Source organism: Octopus sinensis, linkage group LG28 (genome assembly GCF_006345805.1).
Source record: "Octopus sinensis linkage group LG28, ASM634580v1, whole genome shotgun sequence".
Classification (NCBI taxonomy): domain Eukaryota; kingdom Metazoa; phylum Mollusca; class Cephalopoda; order Octopoda; family Octopodidae; genus Octopus; species Octopus sinensis.
Window position 1 is genome coordinate 5,567,632 of NC_043024.1, and position 16,710 is coordinate 5,584,341.

General features: G+C 39.5%; 1 protein-coding gene and 2 pseudogenes across 1 annotated transcript in view; all 3 read left to right on the forward strand.

The window, feature by feature from the left end:
* LOC118768369 (zinc finger protein 184-like) overlaps positions 1–4,702 on the forward strand; it is a 24,657-nt gene extending 19,955 nt beyond the window's left edge. The window contains exon 2 of the transcript XR_005004193.1: positions 4,674–4,702. The gene's annotated coding sequence lies outside the window, so the exon portion shown is untranslated. The remainder of the gene's footprint in view (positions 1–4,673) is intronic.
* Positions 4,167–5,094, forward strand: LOC118768307 (annotated as a pseudogene).
* Positions 5,095–5,107: 13 nt separating this feature from the next.
* Positions 5,108–7,924, forward strand: LOC118768308 (annotated as a pseudogene).
* Positions 7,925–16,710: the final 8,786 nt, after the last annotated feature.

Sequence of the window (16,710 nt, forward strand, 5' to 3'; positions counted from 1 at the left end):
CCATGTTTCACTGCCATGTAGCATGGCTGTTTGTACACATGCATCATACAGTCTGCCTTTTACTCTGAGCGAGAGGCCTTTAGTCACCAACAGAGGTAAGAGCTCCCTAACCTTTGCCCAGGCTATTCTTACTCTAGCCGTTACACTTTCAGCACCCCCACCCCCACTACTGACTTGGTCACCAAGATAACGGAAGCTATCAACTACTTCTAGTTTTTCCCCCTGGAAAGTGACGGAAGTTGTTTTCTGCAGATTTTCAGAGGTTAATGCTCCCGAGCATCTGCCACATACAAAAACCATCTTCCTAGTTAGCCTTCCTTTGACATTGCTGCACCTCTTATGTGTCCATAGCTTACACTTGGTGCATCTTATAGAGTTTCTACCTACACCTTTTCTACAGATCGAGCAGGGCCATCTACCTGAAGGCGTTTGTGATTGGTCTACCTTCCTACTTATTAGGACTTTGGTTTTGGCTAGGTTGATTCTATATATATGTGTGTGTGTATATATATATAATTATATATATATATAATATATATATATATATATATATATATATGTATATGTATATTTATATATGTATATGATATATATATATATATATGTAATATATATATGTATATATATATATATATGTATATTTATATATGTATATGTATATATATATATATATTATATATATATATGTAATATATATATATATATATATATAGATATATATATGTATATGTATATATATATATGTATATATATATTATATATATATGTATTATATATATATGTAGATATATATATATATGTATATATATATAATATATGTATATATATATTATATATATATATAGATATATATATATATATAGTATATGTATATATATATATATATATGTATATATATTATATATGTATATGATATATATATATATGTATATATATATAGATATATATATATATAATGTATATAATATATATATATATATATATATAGATATATATATATATGTATATATATATATGATATATATATTATATATATATATATATGTATATATATATATATATATATAGATATATATATATATAGATATATATATATATATATATGTATTATATATATATATATTATATTATATATATAATATATGTATATATATATATATATAATATGTATATATATAGATATATATATATATATATATATATACACATATATATATGTATATATATATATATATAGAGAGAGAGAGAGAGAGACGCTGCTAGTAAGGTGAGGGTTGGCATCGAGTACAGTGAAGAATTCAGGGTAGAGGTTGGGGTCCACCAAGGTTCAGTCCTCAGTCCCCTCCTATTTATCATAGTCCTCCAGGCAATAACGGAGGAATTCAAGACAGGATGCCCCTGGGAGCTCCTCTATGCTGATGACCTTGCTCTAATTGCTGAGTCTCTATCAGAACTAGAGGAGAAGTTTCAGGTATGGAAGCAAGGTTTAGAATCGAAGGGCCTTAGAATCAACCTAGCCAAAACCAAAGTCCTAATAAGTAGGAAGGTAGACCAATCACAAACGCCTTCAGCTAGATGGCCCTGCTCGATCTGTAGAAAAGGTGTAGGTAGAAACCCTATAAGATGCACCAAATGTAAGCTATGGACACATAAGAGGTGCAGCAATGTCAAAGGAAGGCTAACTAGGAAGATGGTTTTTGTATGTGGCAGATGCTCAGGAACAATAAACACTGAAAATGCTCTGAGACCAACTTCCGTCACTTTCCAGGGAGAAAAACTAGAAGTAGTTGATAGTTTCCGTTACCTAGGTGACAAAGTCAGTAGCGGGGGCGGGTGTGCTGAAAGTATAACTGCTAGAGTAAGAATAGCCTGGGTAAAGTTTAGAGAGCTCTTACCCCTGCTGGTGACAAAAGGCCTCTCGCTCAAAGTAAAAGGCAGACTGTATGATGCATGTGTACGTACAGCCATGCTACATGGTAGTGAAACTTGGGCTGTGACTGCTGAGGATTTGCGTAAGCTCGCAAGAAATGAAGCTAGTATGCTCCGATGGATGTGTAACATCAGTGTTCATAATCGACAGAGTGTAAGTACCTTGAGAGAAAAGTTGAACCTAAGAAGCATCAGTTGTTGTGTGCAAGAGAGATGTTTGCGCTGGTATGGTCATGTGATGAGAATGGCTGAAGATAGTTGTGTGCGAAAGTGCCACACCTTGGCAGTTGAGGGGACCTGTGGAAGAGGTAGACCCAGGAAAACCTGGGTCGAGGTGGTGAAGCACGACCTTCAAACTTTAGGTCTCACCAAGGAAATGACCAGTGACCGAGACCTTTGGAAGTATGCTGTGCGTGAGAAAACCCGGCAAGACCAGTGAGAACAGTCAAAATCAAACCAAATATCAGAAAGCAGAACCAAATTGAGGTCGATCAACATCAGGGGCCCCGTGCAGGTGACACGTAAAATCACCATCCGTTTGTGGCCGTTTGCCAGCCCTGTCTGGCCCCCGTGTCAGTGGCACGTAAAAGCACCATCCGTTCGTGTTTGTTGCCAGCCTGGCCATGCCCCCGTGCCGGTGACACGTAAAAGCACCATCCGTTCGTGGCCGTTTGCCAGCTCTGTCTGGCCCCCGTGCCGGTGACACATAAAAGCACCATCCGTTCGTGGCCGTTTGCCAGCCCTGTCTGGCCCCCATGTCGGTGGCATGTAAAAGCACCATCCGTTCGTGTCCGTTGCCAGCCTCGCCTGGCCCCCGTGCCGGTGACACGTAAAAGCACCATCCGTTTCGTGGCTGTTTGCCAGCTCTGACTGGCCCCCGTGTTGGTGGCACGTAAAAGCACCATCCGTCCGTGTCCGTTGCCAGCCTCGCCTGGCCCCCGTGCCGGTGACACGTAAAAGCACCATCCGTTTCGTGGCTGTTTGCCAGCTCTGACTGGCCCCCGTGTTGGTGGCACGTAAAAGCACCATCCGTCCGTGTCCGTTGCCAGCCTTGCCTGGCCCCCGTGCCGGTGACACGTAAAAGCACCAACCGTTCGTGGCCGTTTGCCAGCTCTGTCTGGCACCTGTGCGGGTGGCACGTAAAAGCACCATCCGTTCGTGTCCGTTGCCAGCCTCGCCTGGCCCCCGTGCCGGTGACACGTAAAAGCACCATCCGTTCGTGGCCGTTTGCCAGCTCTGTCTGGCACCTGTGTGGGTGGCACATAAAAAGCACCCACTTCACTCACGGAGTGGTTGGCGTTAGGAAGGGCATCCAGCCATAGAAACACTGCCAGATCTGACTGGGCCTGATGAAGCCTTCCAGCTTCACAGACCCCAGTTGAACCATCCAACCCATGCTAGCATGGAGAACGGACGCTAAATGATGATGATGATGATGATATATATATGTATATATATGTATATATACATATATACATGAGTCCGTTGTTCTAACCACTAGGCCATGTGCCTCCACATCTGTGTTACTAAACAAAGCTGTGTTGACAAGATAGAACTCTGAGGTGAAAACATTGGTTATCTAGGCCATTAACATCTATATTGGTGTGTGAGAGAGAGAGAGAGAAAGAGCGTGTGTGTCACAGATTTAATGTCCAGGAGTTGCTATTATAATTATTGAATCTGCTCGTAATTTATTAACTTTTGGGTAAGTTTATTAGTTTGAATGCAGGTTTACTTCTACAACCCATTAAAACAGAAATGTCGTAAATTTGCACTTTTTAATATCTACCTTTTAAACATATTCTATGCCTTATATTATTTTTTTCTATTCTTTCAGGAAATCACATGAAATTGGCTAAAAAGTAATTTTTACTTTTAAAGAATCATCAATATGTATCATGTTTGAAAGACTCTGCAAAGATATTCTACAAACGTATAATCCTGCTTCTATAAAACATTGCTGAATTACAGTAAAATATTTCCTCTGGGAGAGAAAGCATTTCTTTACTTCTGTGTCTGAAATGTGCAAGAGATAATTTTCTCTTTTAAATATACTTTGATGGATTTACAAAAGTATTTGCAACATTTTAAAGTATTGGCATTGATCACGTTTAGAAGAAATATAAGAGAAGTGATATTTGTTTGGAATAAACTATAAAAACAAAAAGAAGAAAAATATCCATAAATTTTGGTGAGAGAAGAAATATTCTTCGATTGATTATATTTTTTCTGAAGTGATGACAGAAGAATTAGGACAATCCTCACATGACTTCTCAGAAGAACGTAAATTCAATAAACACAAACAAATTCATACAGGGGAGAAACTTTATCCCTGTGATATCTGTGGGAAAGTATTCTCTCAAAGTAAATGTTTAACTGGACATAAACGTATTCATACAGAAGAGAAACGACATCATTGTGATATCTGTGGTAAATCATTCTCTCAAAACACTACCCTAACTACGCACAAACGGGTTCATACCGGGGAGAAACCTTATCACTGTGACATCTGTGGTAAATCATTCTCTCAAAACACTACCCTAACTACGCACAAACGAGTCCATACCGGGGAGAAACCTTATCACTGTGACATCTGTGGTAAATCATTCTCTGATGGAAGTAGCTTAACGAAACACAAACGTATTCATACTGGTGAGAAACCATATCACTGTGATATCTGTGGTAAATCATTCTCTGATGCAAGAAACTTGATTGCACACGAGCATATTCATACAGGGGAGAAACCATATCAATGTGATATCTGTGGTAAATCTTTCCCTGAAATCTATGGCTTAACCAAACACAAACGTATTCATACAGGAGAGAAACCTTATCATTGTGATATCTGTGGTAAATCATACTCTGATGGCAGTAGCCTAACGAAACACAAACGTATTCATACTGGTGAGAAACCATATCGCTGTGATATCTGTGGTAAATCATTCTCTATAAATCACTATTTAACCCAACACAAACGGGTTCATACAGGGGAGAAACCATATCACTGTGATATGTGGTAAATCTTTCTCTATAAATCACTATTTAACCCAACACAAACGGGTTCATACAGGGGAGAAACCTTATCACTGTGATATCTGTGGTAAATCATTCTCTATAAATCACCATTTAACCCAACAGAAACGGGTTCATACAGGGGAGAAACCTTATCACTGTGATATGTGGTAAATCATTCTCTATAAATCACCATTTAACCCAACAGAAACGGGTTCATACAGGGGAGAAACCTTATCACTGTGATATGTGGTAAATCTTTCTCTATAAATCACTATTTAACCCAACACAAACGGGTTCATACAGGGGAGAAACCTTATCACTGTGATATCTGTGGTAAATCATTCTCTATAAATCACCATTTAACCCAACAGAAACGGGTTCATACAGGGGAGAAACCATATCACTGTGATATCTGTGGTAAATCTTTCTCTATAAATCATTATTTAACCCAACACAAACGGGTTCATACAGGGGAGAAACCTTATCACTGTGATATCTGTGGTAAATCATTCTCTATAAATCACCATTTAACCCAACAGAAACGGGTTCATACAGGGGAGAAACCATATCACTGTGATATCTGTGGTAAATCTTTCTCTGATGGAAGTAGCTTAACGAAACACAAACGCATTCATACCGGTGAGAAACCATATCACTGTGATATCTGTGGTAAATCTTTCTCTATAAATCGCCATTTAACCCAACACAAATGGGTTCATACAGGGGAGAAACCTTTTCACTGTGATATCTGTGGTAAATCATTCTCTGGTGACAGTAGCTTAACTATGCACATACGTATTCATACAGGAGAGAAGCCTTATCCCTGTGATATCTGTGGTAAATCATTTTCTGATGCCAGCAGCTTATATAAACACAAACGCATTCATACAGGGGAGAAACCTTTTCACTGTGATATCTGTGGTAAATCATTCTTTGATGGCAGTAGCTTAATTAGACACAAACGTATTCATACTGGCGAGAAACCATATCAACGTGATATCTGTGGTAAATCATTCTCTATAAATCATTATTTAACCCAACACAAACAGGTTCATACAGGGGAGAAACCTTATCACTGTGATATCTGTGGTAAATCATTCTCAAATGGCAGTAACTTAAATGAACACAGACGTAATCATACAAGTTAGAAAATCATAATTTAACTAAACACTAGCATATACATATTGAAATCATTGCTGAATTAAACACAAGTGCATTCCTTATCAATTGGATTCGTAGCATAGTAATAATTTTTTCACTACAATCATCATCATCATCACCATCATTGAACATCCACTTTTCCATGCTTCTATGGATCACATAGAATTCATTGATGGAGATTATCTGCAGCTGGATGCCTGCCTTTCTTGTCACCAATCCTCACTTGTTTCCAAGCAAGGAAGTATTTTCCATGGTGAGACATTTTCTGCAAAAGACTTGAAATGAACAACTACATTTGTATGAGAAAGGTGGTCATTTACTAGTATCGTGTGATATCCAGTGAAGGGTACACACACACACATCTATAATTATACACATATTTAAAAAGCATCCATTATGCTCTTGGAGTGGTTGGCATTAGTAAGAGCATCCAGCCATATACACACTGCCAAATCAGAGTGCAACTTGGTGCAGTTCTGTGGCTTGCCAATTCCAGTCGAACTGTCTAACCCATGCCAGCATGGAAAGTAAACAATAAATGGTGACGTATGTATGAATAATTTCTAATGGGAGATATCTGACATGTTTCCCTTCCTCTCTATATAAAATTTTGTAATTCCTGTTAGCAAATGAAACACATGTAATGATGAATAAATAATACCAAAAACGTTTTTCAATCTCCTCTTGTGTTATATACTTACTCTGCAAAACTAGAGAATGGGTGAAGATAGTTGTGTGCAAAAGTGCCACACTCTAGCAGTTGAGGGAACCTGTGGAAGAGGTAGACCCAGGAAAACCTGGGACAAGGTGGTGAAGCACGACCTTCGAACTTTAGGTCTCACCAAGGAAATGACTAGAGACCGAGAGCTATGGAAGTATGCTGTGCGTGAGAAGACCCGGCAAGACCAGTGAGAACAGTCAAAATCAAACCAAACCAAATCAGATATCAGAGAGCAGAACCAAAATTGAGACCGATCAACATCAGTGGAAATTGCAGCTGTGGTTAAGCGAACCATCTGATCATTTGTCCGTTGCCAGCCTCGCCTGGCCCCCGTGCCGGTAGTATGTAAAAGCACCATCTGTTCGTGTCCGTTGCCAGCCTCGCCTGGTCCCCGTGCTGGTGGCACGTAAAAACACCATCCGTTCATGGCCGTTTGCCAGCTCTGTCTGGCACCTGTGCAGGTGGCATGTAAAAAGCACCCACTACACTCACGGAGTGGTTGGCGTTAGGAAGGGCATCCAGCCGTAGAAACACTGCCAAATCTGACTGGGCCTGATGAAGCCTTCCGTCTTCACAGACCCCAGTTAAACCGTCCAACCCATGCTAGCATGGAAAACGGACGCTAAATGATGATGATGATGATGATGATGATATATATATATATATATATATACACAAAGTGAGATAGGGGTTATGAGTGTAACCCACTATGGGATATCAGTTATCCAAAAATCAATATAAGTGACTTTTTGGGAATTTTTTATCCAAAACCCAATCAAAATGCCCGAAACTTGATACACCAATTGAATGCCAGCTAGGTGTATGTGATTGTTCGGAGATTTGGACAGTACTTGCGTGTATGTGCACACGCACGCAGCTGTATATGCATGCACTAGCACTATAATCTGGCATTGCTGGGTCATAGTGCCAGTATATATATATCAAATGAAAAACAGGACGCAAAGGATGTTGCAGTACATATGTTTCGGGCTTTATAGAACAACTTATTCTTACATCAATGCATAATCGATGTAACAGATAGTTCAAAAGCGTTCTTCAGCCGCACAAGTCTTTGGTGTAGCAATTGCACGCAGCTGAAGACGGCTTTTGAACTATCTGTTATATCGATTATGCATTGATGTAAGAATAAGTTGTTCTATAAAGTCCAAAACATATGTACCGCAACATCCTTTGCATCTTGTTTTTCATTTATTTCATTTGATACATATATCCTATCACCTATGCTACAAGCTGGCATATACAGGTGCTTACATTTATCAAGTACTCACCCTGAATTTATATATATATATATATCATCATCATTTAGCGTCCGCTTTCCATGCTTGCATGGGTTGGACGGTTCAACTGGGGTCTGGGAGGCCAGAAGGCTGCACCAGGCTCCAGTCTGATCTGGCAGTGTTTCTACAGCTGGATGCCTTTCCTAACGCCAACCACTCCGTGAGTGTAGTGGGTGCTTTTTACGTGCCACTGGCACAGGTGCCAGACGGGGCTGACAAAGTGCCATGATCGGATGGTGCTTTTTACGTGCCACTGGCACGGAGGCCACTCGGGGTGGCGCTGGCAACAGACACGGTCGGGTGGTGCTTTTTATGTGCCACCGGCACAGGGGCCAGGTGAGGCTGGTAACGGCCACGATCAGATAGTGCTTTTTACGTGCCACCGGCACGGAGGCCAGTCGGGGCGGTGCTGGCTACAGCCACGATCGGATGGTTCACTTACGTGTCACCGGCACTGGTATCACAGCTGCAATTTCCATCGATGTTGATCGGCTTCGATTTTGGTTCTGCTTTCTGATATCTGATTTGATTTGGTTTGATTTTGATTTTGATTTTGATTTTCACTTGCCTCAACGGGTCTTCACAAGTGGAGTTTTGTGTCCCAAGAAGGAAAGGTATGTATAAGTCGACTGGCTACATACCAGGTAGAGGCCACGGGTTATGGTCTCACTAGTCTTGCCGGGTCTTCTCACGCACAGCATACTTCCATAGGTCTTGGTCTCTAGTCATTTCCTTGGTGAGACCTAAAGTTCGAAGGTCGTGCTTCACCACCTCCTCCCAGGTTTTCCTGGGTCTACCTCTTCCACAGGTTCCCTCAACCGCTAGGGTGTGGCACTTTTGCACACAACTATCTTCAGCCATTCTCGTCACATGACCATACCAGCGCAAACGTCTCTCTTGCACACAACAACTGATGCTTCTTAGGTCCAACTTTTCTCTCAAGGTACATACACTCTGTCGATTATGAACACTGACATTACACATCCATCGGAGCATACTGGCTTCATTTCTTGCGAGCAGTCACAGCCCATGTTTCACTACCATGTAGCATGCCTATCGTACACATGCATCATACAGTCTGCCTTTTACTCTGAGCGAGAGGCCTTTTGTCACCAGCAGGGGTAAGAGCTCTCTGAACTTTGCCCAGGCTATTATTACTCTAGCAGTTACACTTTCAACACCCCCACCCCCACTACTGACTTGGTCACCAAGATAACGGAAGCTATCAACTACTTCTAGTTTTTCTCCCTGGAATGTGGTAGAAGTTGGTCTCTGCACATTTTCAGTGTTTATTGCTCCTGAGCATCTGCCACAGACAAAAACTATTTTCCTAGTTAGCCTTCCTTTGACATTGCTGCACCTCTTATGTGTCCATAGCTTACACTTGGTGCATCTTATAGAATTTCTACCTGCACCTTTTCTACAGATCGAGCAGGGCCATCTAGCTGAAGGCGTTTGTGATTGGTCTACCTTCCTACTTATTAGGACTTTGGTTTTGGCTAGGTTGATTCTAAGGCTGTTCGATTCTAATCCTTGCTTCCACACCTGAAACTTCTCCTCCAGTTCTGATAGTGACTCAGCAATTAGAGCAAGGTCATCAGCATAGAGGAGCTCCCAAGGGTATCCTGTCTTGAATTCCTCTGTTATTGCCTGGAGGACTATGATAAACAGGAGGGGACTGAGGACTGAGCCTTGGTGAACCCCAACCTCTACCTGGAATTCTTCACTGTACTCGTTGCCAACCCTCACCTTACTGGCAGCGTCTCTGTACATGGCTCGCACAGCTCTCACTAACCATTCATCTATCCCTAGTTTCCTCATTGACCACCAGATAAGGGATCGGGGGACCCTGTCGAAGGCTTTCTCCATGTCAACAAAAGCCAGGTACTGGGGCTTATCTTTGGCTAGGTATTTCTCCTGCAGCTGTCTTACCAGGAATATAGCATCAGTAGTACTTTTCCCTGGCACGAAACCAAACTGCATCTCATCTAAGCTAACTCTCTCTCTAATTAGTTGGGCTATAACCCTCTCCGTAACCTTCATTACCTGATCCAGCAGCTTGATACCCCTGTAGTTATTTGTATCTAGGGCGTCACCTTTACCTTCATAGTGGCATCTCCAAACCTCTCTCTTTGCATCCTCATTTAGCGCAAGTGAACCATCATCCTTGCGAACACATTTCTCTCCTACCACGTCACAATTCTCTCTCACACACTGTCTTGCAACATGAAATACCTCAAGTCTTTCATCCTCATGGCGCAGAACATTGGCAAATTTTATCTTATCTGCTTCCCCTCTGGCTAAATACACCTGCCTCCTAGCTTCCCTTCTGGCAGTCTGATACACTTCGCTGCTACCACCGTTCTTCCAAGCCTGTTTCTTTTGTCTAATAGCCCTGTCAACAATATTGTTCCACCACCACGTTATTTTGAGTCTTGAGAGGACTTTACACCAACCACAGATCTGATCAGTGGCTTTCAGCAGGTTGTCCCTTAGAGACCTTCAGTTGTCTTCTACCCTATGTGAAGCTATACCCACTTCTATTTCGTCAAAGGCTTCGAGTAATATGTCTCTAAATCTCTGTCCATTCGCAGGATCTTTAAGCTTCCAGACCCTTCTTCTCCATGTTGGTCGTGCTCTAGTCGTCCTCTTAGTCCTGATCCTAAAGTCACTAACTACCAGTCTATGTTGTGGGGTACATTCTTTGCCTGGGAAGGTTTTGGCATTTATAAGTAGCCATCTCTCCCTTTGCCTGGCAAGGATGTAGTCAATTTGGCTGGTATGTCGGCCCAATCGGTAGGTGTCTAGGTGGCTTGTAGGTTTCCTGAAGTTAGTGTTGCAAACCATAAGACTATTTGCATCGCAGAACTCCAGCAGCCTGGTTCCCTCCTTGTTGCGGGAACCATAACCGTAGCCTCCATGTATACCATGGAAGACCTCAGCATGTTGTCCAACATGCCCATTGAAGTCACCAGCCACAAAGAGAAGGTCCCTGTCATTCGTCAATGAGGTGGTCTGCAGTAGGGTGTCATAGAATCGGTCTTTCTGTCCATCAGGTTGCCCAGGCTGAGGGGCATAGGCCGATATAATGGTTGCTAAACTATGATGAAGCACTAATCTAATCTTAAGTATTCTGTCGCATACTCTGACTACCTCGATTACCTTATCTACCCATTTTTCGGCGATAAGTATACCCACACCCCCGACCCCGTCAGTGTTCCCAGCCCAGAAAATCTTGTACCTCTGTTCTTTGCCTGTGAGGAACCTAACAGAACCTCCTCTCCACCTCACCTCTTGAATACAGCATATATCAACACACCTCCGTTCAAGCAATTCAACGATCTCGCCAGACCTGCCTTTCAGTGTGCCAACGTTGAGGGTGTGGAAGGTATTTGCCCTAGCAGCTTCATGAACCTGAAAAGAAAACTCGCGTTTGGCAGGATTCATAGAAAAACAATAGATTTAAGTTCAAACCGCGTACACTACACTATCATATTTTGCAATGTATGACCACTACCTTTTGTGGACGGGGGTAGGGGTGGCGTAAGACTTTGAAGTGTACATGGGAGACAACAAAGGATGAGAAAATTTAGGACTTCCCGTACCGGTGGAGAGGGTGGGAGGGAGGGTGCACCGCGAAAACTAGCAGCCATGTAGGGGCACCTCTCATTTCTTGGAAAAGGAATACTTATTAGTAGGTATAAAATACCTAAATTTGAGAGAGAGATATTTTGCAGATTTATGGGAGATGCGTGAGCTAAGAGGAACTATAAAATTATATATATATTTATTCTATATTTAATGAGACGTGAGGCTGATCGATAATTGGGGGGAACTATAGAATTATATATATATATATTTAGTAAGTATAGTAATTATATATATATTTAGTGAGTAGTAAAGTTACCTCTGTGATAGAATGATTCACCACAGATATCGCAGGGATAAGGTTTCTCTCCTGTATGGATACGTATATGTCGAGTTAAGTGACTGTCATTAGTGAATGACTTACCACAGATACTACAGTGATATGGTTTCTCCCCTGTATGAATACGTTTTTGAGTAGCTAAGCTACCTCTTTGACTGAATGATTTACCACAGATATCACAGTGGTATGGTGCTTCCACTTTATGAATTTGTTTGTGTTGATTGAATTTACTTTCTTCTAAGAATGACTCTTTGCAGATATCACAGTCATATGATGATTTTCCTAATTCTTCAGACATCTCTTCAAGAAAAATAAAATCAATCCTTAAAGTTTTACACGTCAATAACTTTTCACAAATTTCTCTCCTCTCACCAAAATATATGGATATTTTTCTTCTTTTTGCTTTTATATTTTATTCCAAACAAATATCACTTCTCTTATATTTCTTCAAAATGTGATCAATGCCAATATTTAAAAATGTTGCAAATACTTTTGTAAATCTATCAAAGTATATTTAAAAGAGAAAATTATCTCTTGCACATTTCAGACACAGAAGTAAAGAAGTGCTTTCTCTCTCAGAGGAAATAATTTCCTGTAATTCAGCAATGTTTTCTAGAAGCAGGATTATACGTTTGTAGAATATCTTTGAAGAGTCTTTCAAGCATGATACATATTGATGATTCTTTAAAAGTAAAAAATACTTTTTAGCCAATTTCATGTGATTTTCTGAAAGAATAGAAAAAATAATATAAGACATCATGTATGTTTAAAAGGCAGATATTCAAAAGTGCAAATTTACGACATTTCTGTTTTCATAAATTGTAGAAGTAATTCTTTATTTGAAGTATTAAATTTATCCCATCTCTCTATTTTCAAGAGGTTTATACCACAGACATATCTATCGTAATAACACCTCCTGGACATTGCGTCTGTCCTAGACACACACCAATATACATGTCAATGACACTAGATATCTGATGGTTTCACCTTAGTCATGTGTCGTATTAACACAGCTTTGTTTGGTAACATAGACATCACTCCTCCTCTGCCTCATTCTGTACATTCGTAAATACACAAATACATAGATACGGGCAGCTTAATGTCAATATTTTGTTAAGCATGAAACAGGGAGAAAAGTCAGTAAAGTATCAACATTCTTTTCTACTCTCAAGGACAAAGCTCGAAGTTTTTGAGGAAGGGCCAGTCTATTAGACTGATCCCAGTACACAACTCGTACTTAACTTATCGACCCCGAAAGGATGAAGGGCAAAATCGACCTTGGCGGAATTTGAACTCAGAACGTAAAGACAGACAAAATACTGCTAAGCATTTCATATGTATATATATATATATATATATATATGTATAAACATGGTAGAAGTAAAGACCTGAACCCTTCAAAGGGATGTTTAGCATCGAAGTTCCTGAGGAAAATCCTAATTTATAACTTTAAAAGGATTATATTTCCCTCAAAGTTACGAGGGAAAAACTCGGATCTTGTGAATTATCCGACGTCCTCTCCCCACCCCCTCGGAAAAGATTTTCCCCACAAATTTCTTCATAATCGTAATCTATACCGTCTGAAAGATATTTATATAAAATTTCATTTTTAAAAACCCATATGAAAGCTATGAGGAAAAAACATCGGATCTTGTGAATTTTCCGAAGGCCTCTCCCCACCGCCGTTGCTTTCCGGGCCTTTTTGTTTTCAGATTCGTTCCCTACCCTCTTTTTTTTTTGTTTTTTTACACCGGTTCCACTTTCGATTTCGTTCCCGGGTAATGTCAACATACAAGGATGTATATAAAGCTAATTCTGTAAAAACGTATATGTATATGTTTATATATATATTTTGTATGTATTTATATATGCATAAGTTTCAAAAGATATTAGAATAATGAAATAAAAGTCAGTCATGATAAGAGATCTCCCCCAAATCTATTTCCTTAATTTTTAACGGCGACAGTAAAGAATACGTACACCCGGTCTTTAGGGTTGGTTTTAGTTAGGCCGAAAACAGGTGGTGGACTCGTTCTTTACCTCCGACATTTTAAACCGTTTCTAGCACGCATAAACATTTCGGCCCATATTTAGGCAATTTGGATTTTGAAGTATTTAAAACAAGGTAAAAAAAAAAGAAACGAATTCACCTCCTTCGTTTGCAAATTTTGGGGCGCTGTGGAACCCCACCAAAAACTATTGAGGCACGGCAGCAAGCTTTACAGCGTTATAACGGGTGGTGCGCTGGAACAAACCAAGCACCCTCATGAGGTTCACCAGTTAAAACTACGAATTAAAAGAGAAAAACAGTGGAAAGTTTTGGAATTAGGATGGAGGGAGTTGGTTAAAAATTTTTCTTTTATTCTTTCTTTTGCATAATCATATTAATTCCATTACGCAGAAGACAAACGAAAAAATTGGTAAAAATTAGAAAAAAAAGTTAGAAGGGGGGTTTGCACGTACTTACATCATAACTCCGCCACGTTTTAATGTATTGACGACTAGTTTTTAATTAAAAGATTATATAAACGGATTTTTATTGTTGGTCAAATTGGGTACTTTGTAGTGTTTCAATACAGAGCCGTTTAATTTCTTCTGTAGACGATAGTGCCTTTTCGTTTCAGTATTTCAAGTGCACACTCGTTCCCCATTTTTTTGTTACAAATTACGTCGAAATTTTCTCGCAATTAACTTAATTATTGTCAAATTTACATGTCAGAAACACGGAGAAAATGTTATCTAAACACGATAATGATCTGACGTTAACAAATATAGAAAAATAACCAAAAGTGCAGTGAGATGTCTAAAAGAAAGCGACAACACAATGAAAGTATTAAAATAAAAGCTTTACTTTCATATAATTTCGTGTTTGTTTGGGGAGATTCTTTCTTTTAACTTACTCACCACATCCAAACAAACAGATGTATATTGAGCTGGTAGAACTGTTAGCACGCCGGGCGAAATGCTCAGCGGTATTTTCTGGGTTCAAATTCCGCCGAGGTCGACTTTGCCTTTCATCCTTTCGGGGTCAATTAAATAAGTACCAGTTACGCACTGGGGTCGATGTAATCGACTTAATACCTATGTCTGTCCTTGTTTGTCCCCTCTGTGTTTAGCCCCTTGTGGGTAGTAATGAAATTTATACATGACACATATACAATAGAAATGTTTATATAAATATAATACTTACATAGTAATGCATATGCGAAGAGAGAGAGAGTCAACGAAGATGTGAGAATATGTTGAAGTGGTTAGAACTAAAGTCAGAGTGGACAATGATAGCTTCAAGAGAATTTCTTCCTCTTTACAACAAAAGTTAATTCATATTTTTCGGGTCAACATAAAAAATGTGTAATCATTCGTTTTGAGGAGACAATAAAACCAACTTTCCGTTAGTTTCCGTGAGCACGTGTTGTCTTGACAAATGCGTGCTTCTTCTTGTGTGTGTGTGTTGCATTTTAAACTTGGTGAAAAAAGCCTTAAATATTTGGGATCTTTTCGGTTTGAACAGCAATTTTTAAAAATAATTTCCACGTAACTAAAAAATTTTAAACTTCGTATACTGGTAGAATGTGTTTATAAAGCATCTTTTTCTCTTGGCTTTATTGAGAAAATTCTATAGTTTGTAACATATTTGTTGTTTTTACTTCAATTTCAACCAATCAATGACATCTATTGAGGTAAAAAAAACATTCTGTGCCGTATGAATATGTCCCTCGTTTAAGAAACAGATTGGGTTTATTTACATTTGTGAAGAAAATAAGATACCCTTCTCTCCACCCCTAACCCTAAAACATATTGAAATGCAATAGATCGATACTAGGGTCATAATTATGGGTGACAATTTCACATGACACCGCTAGAAAAAACTGCCGTTCAAACCGAAAAGATCCAATACTTGTTCTTACAAGCTTCATGTGTGCATGTGAAATCTCGTTTTCTTTTACAGATTTTACCTACACATATGAACAGTGGCCCAGCAACAAAATTTACTAAGGGAGTGCAAACCCAGGTCCTAATTTTTTTAATGAAAAATGTGGATTTTTCCAATGTTATCACGTCATACACAACACTGCATTTGCCATTACCCTCCTCCCACAGACACCACATGGATCTACCTTACTCACTATCATCTTTGTTTTCCCAAGGTTTACCTTCAAACCCTTGCTTTCAAATGCCTCCTTCCATTTCCAAAACTTCTCTCTCATCAGAATAAGGTCATCTGCATACAGTATCTCCATTTACGGTCTCTTTCTTGCACTCTCCTTCTCCACATCAACCACTATTGCAAACAACAATGGTGACAACACAGATCCCTGATGCACACCAACTTTCACCACAAACAAGCTGGTTACTATATATATATATATATATATATACTGTAAATCCTCATGTATAACACCTAAACGTAAACCTTGTGTATAATACACACCCCTTCTCTAACTTGAGTCATGCGTTATTAAGCCAGCAGCACTTAGTCAAACAAACACTTCCACGCATGCGTAATACAATAATGGTGATGTTCTTAACTGTTATATGGGAATGTAAATATGTTTGCAAATTGTTATTGTTACATGTTATTCTGTGTTCTGAATACTTTTATTTTAATATATGTTGCTTATTGCAAGTTATGGATGAATATTTTATGACTTCATTGC